Source organism: Schistocerca nitens, chromosome 11, assembly GCF_023898315.1.
Source record: "Schistocerca nitens isolate TAMUIC-IGC-003100 chromosome 11, iqSchNite1.1, whole genome shotgun sequence".
In the NCBI taxonomy this organism is placed as follows: domain Eukaryota; kingdom Metazoa; phylum Arthropoda; class Insecta; order Orthoptera; family Acrididae; genus Schistocerca; species Schistocerca nitens.
The window spans coordinates 169,693,838-169,712,734 of NC_064624.1; the positions used below are offsets into that span (position 1 = coordinate 169,693,838).

Consider the following 18,897-nt stretch of genomic DNA (forward strand, 5'->3'; position numbering starts at 1 on the left):
TTTCCACTTCCACTTCTTAAGCCACTGGTTTTGCACTGCCAGTATGTCATTTTCCCCTCTTGCAATACTCCAGCACCTGTGTTATTCTGAATTACGATACAATGTCCCTTCGGATATGCCTCCTCTTAATAAGTGGGTTATCTGGATTCGAGTCCGAGTATGGCACAAATTTTCATTGTCGTCATTCCATCATACAGCTGATGGTTGTCCATATTCACAACTGTGAATACATTTCATGTTTTTCCCTCTTATCTCTTGGAGATTTACCTTCTTTCAACATATTGCCTTACTCAGCCATTGCTGACACCAGCAACAATTTGGTAGCCTGTTTTCCAAAACTGAATCTCTTTTTCAGACCTTGATAACCGATAAATGCATGACTGCAATTTTGGTTTCTTACACCTAAATTCCTTATCACTTCTAGGCTTCTTCCTTGCCACTTGTTTTACTTCTCTGAGGCTTTGAATGATTCCATCCTGTTCATTTTTTGTTCCGTTGTGCTGCCCTCTGTTATCTTGTCATGCCTTTCATCTGACACGTGGAAACAGAATGACATATTCAGCTGAACTTAATGTTCTACATTATAATGTTCACTGTGGTAGTTAAACTTTAATTCTGAAGTAATACTACATTTCAGGTTAGAACTCACATGCTGTTAGAACCATGACGTTTTGGTTGAACTCTGTTCCCTCTCCAATTTATACAAGCTTCATTTTTCACTCTGCTCGCTCTATGGCTACATGTTTTGGGAGCTCCACTACATTCTTTCTCTCTTCATCACTCCCTGACATTTGTCACTAACGTTATGACTGTCTGACATTTTATCACCAATGACAATAGAGATTAATCAATGAGAATGAGGCAATAATGATTATTTGCCCTTCTTAAAATTGTGCTGACAATATTAAATTTTGTGTGAGCGCCAATCTTTTGTACCTGTGGGCATTCTCTTCAGTGAAAGTGATAACAATGACTGCATAACAATACAAAAAGTACCAGAACATATGGGATTTTTATACATCTTTATCAGACTACATCACTATAGCACAAAACCATACCTAACTCACTGTTGTCGAAAAATGGATGTGTGTATTTTCTTAATATTCCCATTCATTTACAAAATAATTCAGTATTGCTTCTTGTGTTCTTACCTTATTCCTAAATCTTATCTGATCTTTCTTGAGGTCATGTTTTACTCTCTATTCACTACTTCTGTATACAATTCCTGATAGTATTTTTCAGCCATAAATACTCTGGATTTAGTACGTTGTTAGACAAAAAATGGACAGATGGATCATAACCTATAACTGCAAGTGTAAGAGGCAAAGGGCACGAAAGTAGAACAGTGGCTGAGAAGGGACTGAGACAGGGTTGTAGCCTATTCACCGTGTCATTCAATCTGTGCACTGAACAATCTGTCAAGGACACCAAGAAAAGTTTAGACATGATTTTACAGTTCATGAATAAGAAATTACAGCTTTAAGGGTTGCCAATAACAGTGTAGTTCTGTCACTGTTGGCAAAGGACTTGGAGGGTAAGTTGAATGGAAGGAATAGTGTCTCTAAAAGAGTGTATAAGATGAACAACAAGAAAAGTGGTATCCTTCAGCTATTGTCATTAGGGAGTTGATCGTCATTTGTTTTACATGTCATTTGTTTCGTGGGTAACAGTGCTCCACATTTGGTAATTGAAGGATCAAGTGCTTTAATCCATTATTAAAAGTTGTTATCTTTTGATAACTGGGTCAAGTTATTTATGATATTGTCCATGGGCAATTTTAAAGTCTTGATTACAGCTAGTTCTCTGCATTAAACACAGCTCTCTCTTCCCAGTACAACATACATTGATCCAGACGAAGGAAAGACTTCTTGCTTTTCATCCATGTGGTAGGTCTCCCCAGACACAGTTTTTGGGTGCCTTTCCCAAAACTTACCCATCTCATAAACCTAACCAGTCCTTTTCCTTCGCCCCTCTTCTTTCCTCTTCAATCCTTCTACAAGAAGATGGAGCCACTGCCTCCAAAATCTTGCACATTTCTATAATCTTTGTATATCTTTTCTTGTGCCACCAGTTATTGAGTGGATCTGAATCTACAAAATTACATTACGTCTTCAATGAGAGCAGAAGACACTAGCTCAGACCACTACATAGCTGAAATTAATATCAAATTTACACCTTTAAAGAAAATTAGATACAACCTACATCAGCTGATTAAAAATGAGAAGTACCACCAAATAAAACAAATCATTAAATTAAAAAGAACCATAAACCTCAAAATCACAAAAATTCCAGGAGATTCTACAAAATCCTTGGGAATTAATTGCAATAGTATGAACTACCTATGGTAATATCTAAGGATAAAGCTAGAAGACACTCACACACTAACAAAGAAAATGCTGAAACCATGACAGAAGTATTTAATAAAGTTTTGGTCTGTGAAGAAGGCAAAGATCTCTTACTGACCAATGTAAGCAACCCAACAAAAAGCAAACCTAACAAATCAGTCCCTTCAGATATCTCAGATGTAGAAAAAGAAATCAGAGGTCAAAAAATTGTAAGGTGGTTGTTAAACTGTGACACAGTCAAGATCTCCTTACACATACACAGCCCTCTCTTCCCAGTATAACGTAGATTGAACCAGAAGAAGGAAAGACTTCTTCCTTTTCATCCATCTGGTAAGTCTCCCCAGACCCAGTGTTCTGGGTGGCTTTTCCAAACCCTACCCATCTCCTAAACCTGGTTCACGACATTCTTCCATTTTTCTGGCGTTATTCATATGACATTCTCGTTTACCAGCCTCTCTGTGTCACCCAATGTAAAGGTTTTTTTTTTTTTTTTTCGCTCCGCAACATCTACTTTTATTTGAGCCGAGATGAGTTCAGTTGTGTTGTAATGGCAGTGGTACGGTGGAAGACAAATAACTTTGTAGCCATGGTTATCTGCTAACGTATCAATCACATAATGCATCTTCTGTGGTTTGTATCATTTGACTACTTCCAGAAGTTCCGCTTTCCACATATTCTGTTCGAAGCCAGTTTTATTATCTTTCAACCAGCTGACTACTCCGCCTCTCCTTGCAGCAGCTGTTGGTGCCTTATCTAATTGTACAAATGGTATGGCGCGTTGTCCTTTACAAAAACACTACCAGAACTGACGTTTGGTAGCAAACGAGTAACAAACCAGTCTTTGAATGTATCTGAATTCATATCCTCATGGTAGATGAGAGATTTTATTGACTGAAACATCATCATAGCACTGGGCACAAAACCGTTCATAGAGCCAGCATGGCATATAATTAGTCGCCCTCCCTTACCAGTTGGTACACACATAGTTCTGTGGCACGTGTCATCTGTCCTTGTGACAGAATGTGCGTGACGCACATTGACCCATGTTTCGTCCATCCATATTACGTTTTCCAGATTGACTGCTAGCAACTCGTGCAGGAATCGACATCTCCGTGCTACAGTGTCTCCGCATTCCGTTAATGCCTTTCGTACTGAGAACTTTTTCCAATGGAAGCCAATTTATTTATTTTTTTTTTTCCCCCTCTCCAGAACAATGGAGAGACTTGTCGTTTTGCCTGCGAACAAATCACTGTCCGACAGTGATGCCATCAACATTTTAAGTTTCGAATTCTCCTTCCTGCTGTAGTACGCGTATATGTGTTGCCTGATAGCACTTTCGACAAAGTTGTCTGTTTCAGTCACACAACACGATCTCTTCCTGGAGTTTCCAGGTGTCCCAATAACAGGGCTCGCAGCTGAATTGGCAGCTTCTTCAGCATTTGTAACTCTCTTCACTGTCACTGCAGAGATGTGCAATGCTTCTGCCTTTCAGTCAACCAATTTTCTCACCCACCAATGACCCTTTCCCTTTAACACGCAATCTGTATATAAATTTGTGTGCTTAGAATTTCAGCGTAGCTCCTTTCCCAAAAGCCATTTTCCCCTTATATACACACTTTTGCACTTATACGGCAAGACTCACAGATGTAGCAGCACGCACACGTGTACACACAAACCTGAACGTAGCACGAGGCACAACTCGCAGTGGTTCGGCGAGCACTACGGCAACACTGGGGCATTGCCACGGCAACGTAAACAAAAGCTCATGATCCGATTGGCCGTCGCGGATGCGAGAAGCAAGTGTGCCGAGGCCGCGTCAACTGTCGGAGCTCTTCTCTCGCCGTAAGGAGTATAGCTGTGCACGCTATGAACACTACACGTTGTTTATGAAATTTGTATCTATTAGGCCCGTAAGGCAATTACAACACGCTAGTTGTGCATGCGCAGAAGCTCCTTAAAATTGCACAAGTGAAGGTGTGCTCGCGATCCTGATGCCAGTTTCCACCTAATCTAGAGGAGTAATCCAGCACAGCGCGGTAGACTTAATGCCATGTATTTCAGATTACCACATATACATTACGTTTTAACAGCATTCAGAAATAAAAGAAAACAATAAATCCAGAAGGTGTCAAAACTTAGGGTGCTCAAAAAAATGGCTCTGAGCACTATGGGACTTAACAGCTGTGGTCATCAGTCCCCTAGAACTTAGAACTACTTAAACCTAACTAACCTAAGGACATCACACACATCCATGCCCGAGGCAGGATTCGAACCTGCGACCGTAGCAGTCGCGCGGTTCCGGACTGCGCGCCTAGAACCGCGAGACCACCGCGGCCGGCACTTAGGGTGCTCACGGGCTCTTGTGCTCTGACACAGCAGCTTCCACTGGTAACATTGTAATGGCTACTGCTGTGATCTACAAGTTATTATTTTTTCTCTCCCCTCTCAGACGCCATGTCTGGTCAAAGATGGAAAGTGACGCAAACCTTGATCAAGTGTGACTTCCTTTTATCTGTACGGTATATGTTATATTGCATTTAGGAACTTTCTGGTAATTGAACATGTATCAATAATTACGGATTTCTGTAGTTGTATATATAAGTTTAGATGTAGCTGTATTGCATTGATGTACTGGTGGATATTGTGTGGTATGACTCCTGTAGTTGATAGTATAATTGGTATAATGTCAACTTTATCCTGATGCCACATGTCCTTGACCTCCTTAGCCAGTTGGATGTATTTTTCAATTTTTTCTCCTGTTTTCTTCTGTATATTTGTTGTATTGGGTATGGATATTTCGATTAGTTGTGTTAATTTCTTCTTTTCATTGGTGAGTATGATGTCAGGTTTGTTATGTGGTGTTGTTTTATCCATTATAATGGTTCGGTTCCAGTATAATTTGTATTCATCATTCTCCAGTACATTTTGTGGTGCATACTTGTATGTGGGAACTTGTTGTTTTATTAGTTTATGTTGTACGGCAAGTTGTTGATGTATTATTTTTGCTACATTGTCATGTCTTCTGGGGTATTCTGTATTTGCTAGTATTGTACATCCGCTTGTGATGTGATCTACTGTTTCTATTTGTTGTTTGCAAAGTCTGCATTTATCTGTTTTGGTATTGGGATCTTTAATAATATGCTTGCTGTAATATCTGGTGTTTATTGTTTGATCCTGTATTGCAATCACGAATCCTTCTGTCTCACTGTATATGTTTCCTTTTCATAGCCATGTGTTGGATGCATCTTGATCGATGTGTGGCTGTGTTAGATGATATGGGTGCTTGCCATGTAGTGTTCTCTTTTTCCAATTTACTTTCTTCGTATCTGTTGATGTTATGTGATCTAAAGGGTTGTAGAAGTGGCTATGAAATTGCAGTGGTGTAGCCGATGTATTTATATGAGTGATTGCTTTGTGTATTTTGCTAGTTTCTGCTCGTTCTATAAAGAATTTTCTTAAATTGTCTACCTGTCCGTAATGTAGGTTTTTTATGTCGATAAATCCCTTTTCTCCTTCCTGCTCTGTTCTCTGCCAACACCTGTCAGCATTATATGTGGTCTGAAGGTGGTCAGTAACTGACAGAAACCGGTAACCACAAAAATAAAGTTTCTTGCAGTCGAGACTGTTTATGTTCATTTTTAAGCTCTGGGACAAGCAGAAAATCGACCAAAGTTGGTAGTGAGTGAGTCTGACAACACTAGTTGGGAGGCGACATAAATGGCAGAGTTTTCTACATTTCTAATGTAATTTTTGTTTTTCTCGGAACCTGATATGTTCCATGCGTGATTTTGTGACAAGACATTCATCACTGAGGACTGTATTTTATTAGAATATTTATTTTTGTTAGGACACAAATTACATTACTTGAGATGCCAAAGGCACATTGCTAGTAGGATTAGGAAGTAACATACAAAATGTAACGGAGACGAGACAGCAGACAGTAAGACTGAGATTTTAGTTGCTGGCAAATCTTTGGGGTTGTACTTTCGTGGTCCACAAATGTTTTTGGCCCTGACATGTCATATAGAGCAGAGTCAGATATCTCCACAGCTGCTTCTGATTCTGCCATGTCTTGCTGAGACTCAGGTCAGGCATGTGACACGAATATTGTGAAAAGTGGGCATGGTACAAGTTTTAATGTGATTGACAGACATAATCACCATCAAAGATGAAACTTAACTATTGATTCTTTGGAGCTACTGTTCATCAAGAAATTAATAGTGGACAAAGAACAGCAGAATTAGTACAGATCATTGACCAAAGTGTCCCTGCATAACACTGGTATTTAAAATTGTGGCAGTGCATCTATGCCATTGTTTAAAACATGCATCAAAGCCAGTTTGGAATAGGGGTTCAGTATTTTGCTTTTTGATCCACTGTTTTAAACCTGATTTTATGTCATCCATGAACCAAGCGTGTGGTGATGCTGCAGTCCACATCGGCTGTGTGTGGGATTGCGTGAAAGAGTCGGGTTACAGAGAAGCAGATACTGCTGTGCCAACAAATGTCACAGATGTCAATTGAGGATGTGTTGTTGAAGTGATTCACAGTGACAGACATGGTGGCAAAAATAGGTTAAGAAGCAAAAGTGTGATTTTTTTTTTTTCCCCAAATTAGTTTTGATGCCTGGGTTCAATGATGGTGCAAATGTGTATAAATGCATGGCAACTATGTTGAATAGTTGTGTTGTCTAGAGGGCTATGATCTGTAACAATTCCAGTGCTGTATGTTCATTATTAAATATTTTTATCAATCCACATACCACTAAGTCTCATGGCTTCTTTTCTGTTAAAATCATCCACATATTTATGTACTTCGATGGCTTCTCTATATAGCTGTGGACAACATTTCATCACTGTATATGAAATATTTGTATTTATATTTCTTTCCAAGGCCTAACTCTTCATTTGGCAAAACAAAGTGGCACCAGGAGCATCTCCGAAGATGTCAAAACATAGCTCTGGACAAAATGCGAGACCTAAAATATTAACCACACAAGTTGGAAGATTCGTTAGCACCTATGACAACCGCCCATGAAATCATTAACTGTGTGCTGAGCAGGTTTTACCACGGTCTTGAAAAAGTTTATTTTTGACTGGGGATAGTTTTGTAACCCACACCTATTTCAGTGTTGGTGCAATCAGTGTACCCCCTGCAAATCCTATAGCCACTCAGTGGGAACTGAAGACAGTGTTAACTAGTGGACAGATTACCAGAGACTTACAGACAGGATGCAACTTGAATGAAAGACAGAGGGGCTATATATTGAAAGATGTCCGGCCAAGGGATAACGACATGCGGAATGTGATGGCGATGGTGCCAAATTGTGGAGGATGATGTAATACTTTACATTAAAAAATAAATCGGCCGACATTTATTTGGATGCTGTTGGTCCCTTTGCCACATTTTCCAAAGTACGAAGTGATGACAGTTTTGGATGGATTATATAACTAGTGGAATACAAAAAGAAAACCACATAGGATTCAGAAGAGGTTCTAGGCAGTGGATGCACATACAGGTAAAGTAGTAAACATTGTGGCTAATTTTTGCAGCTCTGTACTTCAGTCTGCAATGCAATGTTGTCACTGTTTTTCATCACAGCCAGAATTCTTAGAACAAAATTTGTGTCCAAAACTTACTGTGTTTTGCGGTAAAAAATGAACACAGTCTGTGGAATTTGAGTGGTTGGTAACAGTGTACCTCGCACATTTTCACTCAGTGTTGGCCTGTGGCATAATCTTCACTCATTCATTAATTCACTGTGTACGGTAAATCCCATCATAGTGGAGAGCCTGCAGCAATGCGGGCTGATATGGGCCATGGATGTCCAGGCAGAAGCAGCCACTCTAGGAAACATCCACAAAGCACACTCACTACCAATTGAGGCTCTATCGCAGAGTAGCAGAGGCCAAAAATGTACTCAGTCTATAGAGAGAATATTGAGTAAAGTCGAAAAACCAACATCAACAGATAAACATATGTTCACTCTTTTGTCTTATCTGAGGTAAATAATAATGAATTTAGGACAAACAGCCAAAATACTAGAAGTAAAAATGCTTTTCATGTAGACTATGATTACTGACTGGGGTTTGGGACTGAGTTTTATGTTCTGGTGAAAATGATTTTGGAAGGTTGTCAACAGAAATCAGGTAGAGAACTGGAAATCTCCAAATATTCAAAACTAAGGTGCAGTGGTACCATCACACTTACAGGTTATCAGAACAATGGAGTTTTAACTGCCCTAACACTGATAATTAGTCGGGTTTAACTACGGTCTAACACATACAGTCATGGCATTCCGACTCATTTTTGTTATATATTGCAACAGCAGCGTTCCAAGCCAACAGAAAGCTATGTTTACAAATATGGTATCAGACAAGTGCAAACAGTATCATTTATGTTGATTTCTAACAGTTTTTACAATAGGGAACTTCATGTACTGCCGCAAAAATAAGCACTAACTAAGAAAGAAAAAGAAGGAAGAGTGGGTGAGACCACATTTGTCTTTCTTTAGTTTCCTAAGGGCCTTGGGAGGTATAAAACAGTCCGTTACAGAATAGTTTGTTTATAGTTCCCTTACAGCCTACAGATATTTGTTGAAGTATGTTTTTTTTTCTTTAACCCTTGACCCAAAACAATAGTCTCTCAGCCCCATCATTCATTTTAAACATTCATTCTAAAACATGTGGCATGTAAAGCAACATCCAACAATGAGCTTGACTTTGTCAGCCTAGCAATAAGACATATTATTTAGAAGTTGGTGCAAAATTGAGTGCCTGTGTGACCACGTTTCACATTATGTGTAATAATTAGGTAGGTCCAATACACTGCATGTTTCTAGTTACTACATATTTTGCTTTCAGTTGCTATTTTGAATATTCTTATTTTATAGCATTTTATTGTATGTGTGAATTTGTTATTTTTGACTTCAGCATGCAGCAACTTTCTAAGAAGAATAAGATTTATGCAGTTGAACCAAAGAAGACGAAGAGGAAAATGGGAAAAATGATAACATTTTTGATGATTCTAATGCCGATTCTGACTTTAGTAGCTGATGGTCACCATGATACAGGAGTGATACTGGTGAAGACAATCAATGCTTTACTGGAAGGAGAGCCTGTTGTGAATTGTACCACAGCTAATTACTCACAGCAAACACAGTAATTTTATGGCAAAGATAATTTCAAGTAGAAACATTCGGTCTGTTACAGCAAGATAAACAGCTCAGCATAATATTTTGGAAAGAGGAATGGTTCTACTAAAAGCAAAAATCGAATTTTGGTGCAAATGCCTATTAAATCACAAACACAGGAGAATTTATTTGATGACACCTTAGAGGCATACCAAATGATAGAATGGAAAAGAAGAAGATGTTTATAAAGTACCCAGCATAAAAAAAAGAACTGGTGGTCTCACAAGTGCATCAATCGTGCTCAGCCAACATTCATGGATGCAATAGGAAGATGTGCATTGAGTGTGAAAAAGTTCTCTGAATTGCTTTTGTTTGCATTTTCTGCAATCTTTCATTTATACTCATGAACATCGTGATTGATGTCACGATATTAAATCATTTCAAGATTCTTACTAAATGACGGCACTTCATCACACGATTACTGATTTCCTGGTCAGAACCTTTTTCCAATATTGTAATAATTATTGTCATACTTTTGCTCACAGTTTACCAGGTAAGCAATTGCCCATATTTATTAAGTCCACTGAAATGTTACATTTGTGAAAGTTTCTACACTGCGCAGTATTGCATCACCAGTTAACTTCAGCAACATTTTTCTGCCTCATATAATCTCTTCCACTCTCTTTGGCTGCTTCTGTCGAGACTTCATGCACCTATAAAACTGATTTTGCAATGCTTCATTATTTGCAGCAATTCAGCTGAACAGAAGAGAACTGAGAATAAAAAGCACAGCTATTACAAACTGAGGAATACTGAGTGTTTATAATTTTTTTTCCTTTTTTACAAAACTAGAAAATAAATGGACCAAGTTGTTGCAGCCTCTGTAGAGAAGGCTGGAATGTCTCAGCCTGGGAACCCACAAATCAGCACCTGCAACACAATAACAGGGAAAACAAACAGTCACACACACTGGATTTCAAACATTCAGTTTATGTGGTTGTGGGAAACATACATGCTGTGTAAAGGGAAATTAAAGAAACCTTTGGAAAAGCTCAGAGGGCAAACTCATATTTAGCAAAGAAAGGAAGGCTGAAATGTGGAAGAAATATACAGAGGCAGTAGATGAACATGATATGGGAGATATGACATTGTGAGAAGAGTCTGACAGAGCATTGAAAGATGTAAGTGAAAACAAGGTACTTGGAAATAGATGAAATTCCCCCAGAAATACTGAGCTCCTTGGAAGAGTCAGCCATGACAAAACTATGCTGCCTGGTGTTCAAGACATATGATACAGGTGAAATACCCACAAACATAAAGAAATATTTTATAACTGCTATTTCAAAAAAGGCAAGTGACAGGTGTGAAGGCAAATGACAGGTGTGATAATACTGAACCATAAGTTTAATAATTCATGACTGCAAACTACTAGCAAATTATTTATAGAAGAATGGAAAGAATCATACAAGCCAAATCAGAGGAGAATCTCCTCTTTGAAGTTGCTAAGATAGCAGGAATAAAATTCAGGGTGCACAAGCTTACAGTCTGTAAAGAAACCAGAGTACAGGTACATGAATTAAAAAACATGAGAGGAAAGAGTCAGGGTTGTAGCAAACCAGACTGCAGTGAGAAGAACTGAAGGACACAAAAGGAATGAGACCAGGTTTTAGCCTATATCCCAAGTTACTCAGTTTGTACATTGAGCAATAGAAAAGGAAACCAGACAATTTTGGACAGGGAATTAAAATTTAGGGAGCAGACAAAAACTGAAGTTTATTGATAACATCATAATTGTATCAGAGACAGCAAAGGACTAGGGGAATCAGTCGAATGGAATGGATAATGCCTTCAGAAGAGGTTACAAGGTGAACACCAACAAAAGTAAAGCAAGGCTAGTGGAATGTAGACTAATTAAATAAGGAGGGGGCAGGGATATTTTATTAGGAAATGAGACACTGAAAGCTACAGATGTGTTTTGCTATATGGACAGCAAAATAAATGACAATGACCTACGTAGAGAGGATGTAAAATGCAAATAGGAAGGTAATTATTCACAAAAAAGAGAAATTTATTAACATCAAACACAAATTTAAGTGTTAAGGAGTCTCTTCTGAAAGTATCTTTCTTAAGTGCAGCCCTGTATAGAAGTCAAATGTCAACAATATGGACTTCTGGGAAGAAACATGGTCCTATGGGAGAGTTCTGAAGATTAGATGGGTAGACTAATGTGGAGGTACAGAACAAAATTATGGGATAAAAAAAGAAATTTATTGCACAACTTGACAGAAAGCGTAGTTTGATTGAGAGGACTTAATCCTGAGGTAGCAATGAATTGTTGTAGGGGAGTATCTGCAGGGACAGAGGGGGGGAGGGGGGGGGATTTGTAGAGCTTTGCTGCAGAAATAAGGCTGATAACAACGTAATCTCAGTCTCTTTACAATGAGAAGATATGTTGCATATTTTATACTATTTTCACTATATTGAGTCATACATAATTGAAATTCATATCTACATCTACATCCATATTCTGCAATCCACTGTGAGGTGCGTGGCAGAGGATACATAACATTGTACCAGTTATTAGGCTTTCTTCCTGTTCCGTTCATGTATGGAGTGCGGGAAGAATGATTGAATGCCTCTGTGCATGCAGTAATTATTCTAATCTTATCCTCACAGTCCCTGTGTGAGTTATACATTTGGGAGTGTAGTATATCCCTAGAGTAATCATTTAAAGCTACTTCTTGAAAATCTGTCAGTAGACATTCTGGGGATACTTTACATCTATCTTTGAGAGTCTTCCAGTTCAGGTCCTTCAGTATCTCTCTGAAAATCTTCCATGGATTAAACAAACCTGTGATTATTTGAGCTGCCCTGGTCTGTATACAGGGTGACAACTATTGAACTGTATGAAAAAAAGTTAAATTAGTTACAAACTATGGCATGCATACACTTTATTCAACATGTAAATGTCACTACAGATATTTGGATTTAGGTTTGATATATCTGCCAACATTGGCAATGATGTGGCGCAGATGAATAGCGAAATTGTACAAGACTTGTTGAATTGTCTGAACATTGATGCTGTCGATGACCTCTGAAATGGCGTTTTCCAGCTCGGCAATGGTTTTGGGGTTATAGTGTACACCTTGTCTTTAATATAGCCCCACAAAAAGCAGTCACATGTTTTCAGATCCAGAGAATCTGGATGAGGGGAATGTGGCCTGTGCCAGTGGCCTCTGGGTACTCCAGAGCCAGAATGGGGTCCCCAAAGTGCTCCTCCAGGGCATCAAACACACTCCTGCTTTCGTGGGGTTAAGTTCTGTCATGCATGAACCACCTCTTGTCAAAATAAGGATCATTTTAGATAATGGTGACAAAATCGTCTTACAAAACATTCACATACTGTTAGGTAGTTACTGTGCCAGCAAGAGATATGGCAAGAATTGTTCCACGACTGGACATTGCACACCACACAGACACCCACTGAAGGTGAAGAGACTTCTCGGTAATGAAATGCAGATTCTCAGTCCCCCCAAATGCATCAGTTTTGCTTATTGACGGACTCGTCTAAATGAAAATGCGCTTTTCCGTTAAACCGGACAATATTCAGATCAAAGTCCTGTTTGTCAGTTCTGTGTACAATAGTGCTGATGAAACACAACCACTGTTCCATACCCTTGGGGCTAAATGGCTGACGGGTTCGAATTTTGTACGGGAAGAGACGCATGTTTCAACAACAATTTGTCGCAGTATCTCCGGTTGGTTCCCACCTGTTGTGCAGCTCATCTGATCAATTTCATGTGGCCGGTTTGAAACACAGCATGCATATTCTTGAAGTTTTCAGCCTTTTTGGATGACCAATATTGCCGACACTGTCCTCACGACACTACCCATTCTCTCAAACTTGCAAATCAAATTGTTGATTGTTAGCACACGTGGACGAGTTGTCTTCAGCTTGAACCACAGTTGGGGTGCTATTGCTCGTATGGTAGGCCTTTACAAGCGCTATACACTCAGGCACACAGTGCTGTGACATTTTCGCATGCAAATGGTGAAAGGCATGTGTGAATTCACATACCAATTCCCATCATGCCCTGCAGCCAACCATGTAGTTTGAACATCCTAACGCAAGCCATTCAGAATTTGATGGTGATTTTATTTCATATAGTTCAATAGCTGTCAGAATGTACGTTCAATATCTCCTGTTAGTCCTGTCTGGTATGGGTCCCACACTTGAGCAATATTCTTGAACGAGTCGCAGAAGTGATTTGTAAGCAATCTCCTTTGTAGACTGAATGCACTTCCACAGTTTTCCACCAATGAAGCAAAGTCTAACAGCAGCAATTACCCACAACTGAGCCTGAGTGAACATCCCATTTCATATCCCTACACGCATCCACCCTCCATCGCATGGAATCCCTGATGCGCTGATGCAGCCCTGGAGAATGGCGTATTGTATCACAGCCATCCACAATACGAGCACGAAGAGTCTCTACATTTGGTACCAGGGTTAAGAAGACAAGAGCTTTCAAATGCCCCTATAAATGAAAGTCGAGAGGGTTGAGGCCAGAAGAGCGTGGAGGCCACAGAATTGGTACGCCTCTACCAATCCGTCGGTCACCGAATCTGTTGTTGAGAAGCGTACGAAAACATCGACTGAAATGTGCAGGAGCCCCATCGTGCACGAACCACATATTTTGTTGTAATTGTAAAGGCACATGTTCTAGCAGCACAGGTAGAGTATCCCGTATGAAATCATGATAACGTGCTCCATCGAGCGTAGGTGGAAGAACATGGGGCCCAATCGAGACATCACCATCAATGCCTGACCAAACATTCACAGAAAATCTGTGTTGATGACGTGATTGCACAATTGCGATCGGATTCTCGTCAGCCCACACATGTCGATTGTGAAAATGTACAATTTGATCATGTCGGAATGAAGCCTCATCCATAAAGAGAACATTTGCACTGAAATGAGGATTGACACATTGTCGGATGAACCATTCGCAAAAGTGTACCCGTGGAGGCCAATTGGCTGCTGATAGTGCCTGCACACGCTGTATGTGGTACGGAAACAACTGGTTCTCCCGTAGCACTCTCCATACAGTGACGTGGTCAACGTTACCTTGTACAGCAGCAACTTCTGTGACGCTGACATTAGGGTTATCGTCAACTGCACGAAGAGTTTCCTCATCCATTGCAGGTGTCCTCGTCGTTCTAGGTCTTCCCCAGTCGCGAGTCATAGGCTGGAATGTTCCGTGCTCCCTAAGACGCCGATCAATTGCTTCGAACGTCTTCCTGTCGGGACACCTTGGTTCTGGAAATCTGTCTCGATACAAATGTACCGCGCCACAGCTATTGCCCCGTGCTAATCCGTACATCAAATGGGCATCTGCCAACTCCACATTTGTAAACATTGCACTGACTGCAAAACCATGTTCGTGATGAACACTAATCTGTCGATGCTACGTACTGATGTGCTTGATGCTAGTACTGTAGAGCAATGAGTTGCATGTCAACACGAGCACCGAAGTCAAGATTACCTTCCTTCAATTGGGCCAACTGGCGATGAATCGAGGAAGTACAGTACATACTGGCGAAACTAAAATGAGCTCTAACATCGAAATTAAGCGTTTCCGGACACATGTCCACATAACATCTTTTCTTTATTTGTGTGTGAATAATATTTCCTGAAAGTTTGGCCGTACCTTTTTCTAACACCCTGTATAATTTGGTATCAGGTGGCGGTGATGAAAGGACTAACACACTTATAGCTGAGCATGACCTCACAAATTAAGTTCTGGCACAGGTAAACAAGAAAAAGTATCCAGTCAGTATACTCTGTGACCTTGCTACAGTCTGTGACATCATGCCTTCTGCAAATGGTATCTAACCTTCAGAACAGAAAGTAGAGGGTCACACTGGTGCACTTATACACAAGAACGAAACAAACTTGACAATTGTATAACATCAAATGTGGGTCCCATAAGTGTCAGTACCAGGTCTGTTGTTTATCTTGGGTCAAATTATGATGATCCCTCAAGTACAGGGAACAAACATTCATGGTCGCATGCCATGTGGATTCACCTTTCAGCTCACAGCAGTCCCCACTGTACTCTGTCGACATCACATTGGGGTGACGTGGTGGCCACCTATGCCATTGAGCGGCTCCTCCTGGCTCTTGGTGTCTGCAGCTGGTCCCACACCATTGGACAGGTCACCGGCCACACGTGTCAGCTGCACCGGGTTGGAGCCCTGCACACAGATACGTACTGGCTGTAACCACTGGCTGTACTAGAGCCAAATAGGAAAAACTTTAAACTGTCAATATTTTATGGAACTTTTCCAAGGCCTTCAGATGCACAGATCTTTTAATTGTACAAGAGAAACTATAAAATGTTGCATTGTGAATAGAGTCTTGTCTCATTTACAGAAAACAGATCACATTAACAAATTATAATACAGGAATAAAACCAAATTCACAGTGAGAAAAGCACTAAGTATGGAGATCCACAAGGATCCGTATTTGACCCACTACTGTTTTGACCTAAATAAAATGTGATATAGAGAGTCTTGAGCAATATTTCTGGGCATTTTGGTATGAGAAATCCATGCTATCCAGTGGCTTTTTACAGAATAACTGCTTCTAGTTTGACTCTTTACACAATTTTTTTTTTTTTTCATATCTGGATTGGGCTTCAAACTAAGCTTTTATTTGACTCAGCTGCTATATAGGGGACCTAATTGTTAAATACTGTGTATTGTATTGTCATGGAAAAATATTTGGACTTCACTTATAACTCCCCGCAATTGACTTTACATGGAGATGATGATTACAGAGCAACCTAATTAACAGGACATTGAACTTACAGAGACACAGAATTCCACTGTTCACTGGTTGTAGCTTTTCTGATGTGGTATGAAGATACTATGATATGGTTTGCCATCCATGTGAGAATATTTCATTATAGCATCACTGTATTGTTCCTTCCACTGCATTCAGTGAACCTTCACACTAGATGTATTGGCCAACTCGATCCATACTACTCTGCACCACTGTTAACATACAGCTAACACTGCCAGAAAAGAAACCTGAGAAAGTACTGAGCTGTTTGAAAATCCAGCTTGAGGGGAAAGATTAAAATGGTCATTACTGATGTTGGCAGCAAGAATCGTGAGCAAATGGAACAAATTTGTTTCCAAACAAGACACACAGTGCATAATGTAAATGTTGGGTTGCAAATGTCTATGATATGCAGACATTTGCAGCACAACCACATCACAATACCTACACAGCAGGCCAGAAAAGCTACACCCAAGGCCTATCACTGAAGCCTGTTTGTGTACAGTGTAGTTTTGCCTTTCTTTAAGTTTACAGTCCTGTTAGTTTGGTTACTCTGAAATCTTCTTCTTCTTCTTCTTCTTCTTCTTCTACTACTACTACTAACTTTCTGAATATAGTGGGTAAGTTAAATAAAAACTTAGTTTCTCCAGGGAATTATCTAATTCTCTTAGGTAACAGCTTTCAAAGACTGCTATCTGAAATACACCTCTATGATACTGGAAAGGTAGAGATTCAGTCACTGAGTAAATAAGTGAAGGCTAAGAACTCTCAGGTACACGATGGATTATCTAGTGGAATACTAAAGCACTGTGCTGCCTATGTTGGTCCAGTACTTGGCCAAATTTTTAATTCTTCTTTTAGGAATGTTAATTTCCTGAATGATTAAAGAACTCAACAGTGAAACCACTTTATAAAAAAAAGAGACAAATTCACATTTCAGTGCCAATGGCTTTTCAGAAGGAGTTTAAAAAAATTAATAAGTAGCAATAATATTTTGTCTATTGTAAGTAATTGTGCAACTGGGAATTTGCAGAAGTGACTTTATACTGACTGACCAGCCAGGTGACTGTACATGGTTGTGACCAAACTGCCCTCTGCTCTGTAGCAGCAGTTATTTACAGATGCATATAAATCTGTCTTTACAGAACAATAAATTATGTATAAGATTTTTGAAAACATAGTCAGTGATCTTAAAAGTAGTTAAAATCAAGCCTCTTTTAAATTTTAATTTTAATCAATTATGCAGTTGTTGAATTTCAACAGTAACATAAAAGACAGAAAAGTAGAGAAAACATATATACATTACGCAATTAAGTTATTAAAAACCAGCTGAATGCACAAAAAACAGCACATGTAACTGGTTCTAGATTTATGAGCAAAATTTTATGCGTGTACTAGGATTGTGTGGAAGAAAACATTGAGATTTGAGGGGACCCACTAAAATTCATCATCCTGGTGCTGTAGGGAACAGAACACCATGTTATAGTAAAAGTAGCTTCTTTTCCACATTTTCAAAGGTCTAAACGAAAAAAAATTTACTGTGCAATCAAGTTTTGAACACAAGCACAACTGCTCAGAAGAGGAAAGTTTACACTTTTATCACAAATGCAATGTAGAATGAAATGAGTCAGTTCTTAATTGCAAAAGCCAGAGAATCTGAAATCTGTAAATTACTGCCCCACCTACCACAAATGAAAAGAAAGTTTCAGGTAAACCCTAGGTATTTTTTGGCATAGACTCCAAATCTGCGATAAAATGAAGATTTCCATTTGAAAATAAAAAACTGACCTCTGCATTGTGGGAATGGACGTTAGTGGGTAGCACATATATATGTCCCCTTTGAAAACATTAACTTTTTATCTGGAACATTTTTTTTCATACAATTCACATTTTTTGGAGCTATTTAGTTGTTCTATGCCAAAACAAACACCCTACACATTACATACAGGGTGTTTAAATATAGTGTCATATATTCCTAGACGAGTTAGTATTGGTGAATAATAGAAGGAAAGTACTTATTTTGATATGTCCAAAAATCAATACCTGTTATGATATGAGCTGTTGAAAATCCACAGTTCACAGACTGTATTTTATTTACAGATGAGGCAGAATTCACAAGAGATGCCATAGTAAATTATTACAGTATGCATGTATGGACCAATGCAATACTTGAGCAATCACATGGATAAGGCATCAGGATCACTTCAGAGTGAATGTACGGGTGGGAATTGGCAGTGAAAGGCTCTTAGGGCCATAGACTTTACCAAACAGTTAAACAGGTGCCAAATATCAGAGTTTTCTGTACAATAAATTATTAGCGCTAATGGAGAACATTACCATTACAGAATGATGACTGTTTTATGCATGACAGGTCACCACCCAATTTTCTACAGATTGTGTAACAGTATCTCACTGCAATGTTTATGGGTAATGGATTGACTGGGGAGGTCCAGTACCGTGGTCAACCTCATTGACCAAATCTGAATCCGTTGGATTTCTGGCTCTGGGGATATTTAACAACATTGATGTATGCCCGACCCATCAACAATGTCCAGATGTTGCAGTAGCACGTG

The 18,897-nt window shown here is 39.4% G+C and overlaps 1 protein-coding gene and 1 long non-coding RNA gene across 13 annotated transcripts in view; one reads left to right on the forward strand and one right to left on the reverse strand.

The window, feature by feature from the left end:
* Positions 1-18,897, reverse strand: part of LOC126213498 (putative sodium-dependent multivitamin transporter) — a 1,462,669-nt gene that overhangs the window by 916,426 nt on the left and 527,346 nt on the right. For 3 of the 12 annotated variants that reach the window (XR_007541198.1, XR_007541196.1, XR_007541195.1), the window contains 2 exons: positions 15,568-15,735; positions 9,978-10,407 (listed from right to left, as the gene is read on the reverse strand). The exons of 8 other annotated variants lie outside the window; for them this stretch is intronic. The gene's annotated coding sequence lies outside the window, so the exon portion shown is untranslated. The remainder of the gene's footprint in view (positions 1-9,977; positions 10,408-15,567; positions 15,736-18,897) is intronic. One more of the 12 variants, XR_007541197.1, reaches the window with a different exon arrangement.
* LOC126213507 (uncharacterized) overlaps positions 1-18,897 on the forward strand; it is a 162,203-nt gene that overhangs the window by 127,384 nt on the left and 15,922 nt on the right. The gene's annotated exons all lie outside the window — the stretch shown is intronic.